General features: G+C 38.9%; 1 long non-coding RNA gene across 1 annotated transcript in view; it reads right to left on the reverse strand.

Annotated features, from left to right (window-relative positions):
- Positions 1-1,666: 1,666 nt before the first annotated feature.
- The window catches only part of LOC116672132 (uncharacterized), a 14,358-nt gene continuing 13,341 nt past the window's right edge, over positions 1,667-2,683 (reverse strand). Inside the window, exon 3 of the long non-coding RNA XR_004327476.1 lies at positions 1,667-1,773. This is a non-coding gene — a long non-coding RNA (uncharacterized LOC116672132). The remainder of the gene's footprint in view (positions 1,774-2,683) is intronic.

The following is a 2,683-nucleotide window of genomic DNA, read 5'->3' on the forward strand; positions in this document are numbered from 1 at the left end:
GCCACTCTCTGAAAATGATGGTTTCTAATGGGGTGTCTCTTGACCCTGCAAGCATTCAAGGAAAGACACACATTTAAGCACATGTACACAGGCACACAGCAGTTAATGACATATTCCACTAGGTCTCAGTGCTGTGTATGCATTGCTGTTAACTAGCATGCTTCAATAATTGTGACACATGCCAATCTTTTCATTTAATTAGAATCTCAAATAATACAACTTTACGGCTATCAAATTTGTGCAGTATGGTTCTATATGAAAAGGTGAGTAACCGTTTATGTAATGTTCTCCTGTTTTTGAAACACAAAAAGAGAGACATGTAAACTAGACTTGATAGAAACATCTGACTTTGGAATTTATTATAACTCATTAGCTGTGTGCACTTCACCCGCATCCTCAAGAGCTCAAATAGTCATTATCCCAAACATACGGCTAATAATGCTAATGTCATCAGAATGAGGCAAAGCTTGGAAAATGAAGGAATAATAATTATAATTTCCACACCCAATTTCCCAAGCCAATCATTCCTGATCTCCAAAGACTGCTTTGCCTTTCAAAGATTATTCCGAAAGTCTGCCACATATGAATGTCTTGGAAGATTGATAGCTCCAATTTACCTCCATGTAACATCTAATATTAAACTCTGAATAATGCATAATTCAGTTAGCACTGTGGAGAGATGGAGAGGGTGCATGGTACAGGCATGTGGACAAACGCACACACAAACAACTCACAATGTATGCCTGTGTGGTCAAGCAGGTCAACATTTTTTAACACGCAGACACAACAAGTTGGATATAACATCTTTGAACACTCTCTCTATTTGACAACCATTTCAGGGAGTCTGCATCTCATGAACCTTACAGAAATTATAAGGAAAATGCTATTGATCACATCTGAAAGGGGCCACTCCTGGAACTGTAGTGGTCCAAATCTTTATGTGGTAAAAGTTCAAATATGTGACACACATTTTTTTTTGTCCTAATTTTAAGTTTCATTAACTCATGCAGAATTCCCAGCATGCAGTTGAGACTTGAAACTCTCCAGAGATCCTTATTATAGTTTGAAGAAAACATATATGATGGAAACTTGTTGTGTGTCTTAAATGTAAATGAAACCAGCAAAACAAATATCCGAGTGTCAATCAAAATGAAAGACAGTATATATTGCCATGGCTGCATCTTTCCATTTTAGGAGATCTGAAACAGTGGTGGCAAAAGTCCTAGTATGTTATGGTTTACTTTATAATTGAACAAATACATGTTTGGTCATGCACAACAAAACAAAACATGCAAGAATTACATCCCCATTCCAATACCATGGATATGGTGCCACTTGCCCAGCCATGCAAAAACTAATATTCAATAGAAAATAATCTCGCAAAGAAATAGCATACCACAGCGCAGGGAAAGAAAGGGAAAGTGGAGAAAAAAATACTTTCAACCACAAAACAGTTGTTTGTTCCTTCGGAGTGTTTTAATCCAAACCAAAATCTTTTTCTTAAACGTAACGGTCATCGGCGCATGACGCTCACTAAACAACTGCCATAGGTAGCCAACGTCCCAGAGCTCTGTAGCCGCTATATACAACCAGCAACTGCCGCTCCACTTTAATATTTATTTTGCAATACAGACTGTTAACGTTACAGCGCTTTACTCAGTTTAAAGCAAAAGTACATAGTTTCTGTCTCCCCCATGAGGAATTCTAAGTAATGACAACAAAACTGTTGGAGCGTCCACATGATTCAAGCCTTCTGTGACCACGCACCCCACCCTTCTGTGACAGTTAACTGAAATCTTTGAGTTGTGGACAAACCAAAGCATTTAAGGATGTCATATTGGGCTCTGGGAAACACTGATTGACATGTTTCAGGTTTTTTCTTTTTTTTTTTACATTTTATTGACCAAACAACTAATGGAAAATAATCAACAGATGAATCTACAATGAAACTCGTTGTTAGTTGCAGCCCTACAGCTAGCTTTTTGGGACCAGGGAACAAAAACATTCCGAAAAAAAAAAGAAAGATAATAGGGGTCCCCTCTTAATACAGCAGCAATACAACTACCAAGAGTGAAGTCATTCGAAGGACGGACAGACGGACTGAAAAAGACTCCTTCCATTTTAGTTAGATGTAGCCCTGGACCTCCAGAGCTTAAAATGCACTACAAGGATTAAAAGTGTGAATGTCCATAAGCATGTCTTGAAAATGCATACTGTTGGTTTGTTAAACTTACATTTCCTCAGAGAAATGTGCAAACCCAAATAACCCCAGAAGAGGCAACACCAGAGCCGAGAGTGAGAGTAGAGGTGGGTGTGGTGCGTGACCCCAGCAGCTCCAGTCCTTCAGGAGGCTGGTCACAAACAACTGGTATCTGATGCCTCGGGCCTGTTTTGCACGCTTTCAAAAGCGCAAGTGCTAGCAGTCAACAGAGACAGCAACATTGATTATTTCAATTGATACCTCAAGCTTTTGCTAGTGTAGAATTTGTATGATACACTCTAATGTTTTACTCTAAGTAAGTACTCCAATTATTTGTAAGTCTTCAATAGCGAAAAATAATGTTCAGTGTGAAAAGAAAAAATACTCTACATTTTTACATACATTTGTTGTTGTTGTTGTTGTTGTTGTTGTTGTTGTTGTTGTTGTAGCCCACAGCGCTGTGAAGCACCCCCCCCCCCCCCC

Source organism: Etheostoma spectabile, chromosome 22, assembly GCF_008692095.1.
Source record: "Etheostoma spectabile isolate EspeVRDwgs_2016 chromosome 22, UIUC_Espe_1.0, whole genome shotgun sequence".
Classification (NCBI taxonomy): domain Eukaryota; kingdom Metazoa; phylum Chordata; class Actinopteri; order Perciformes; family Percidae; genus Etheostoma; species Etheostoma spectabile.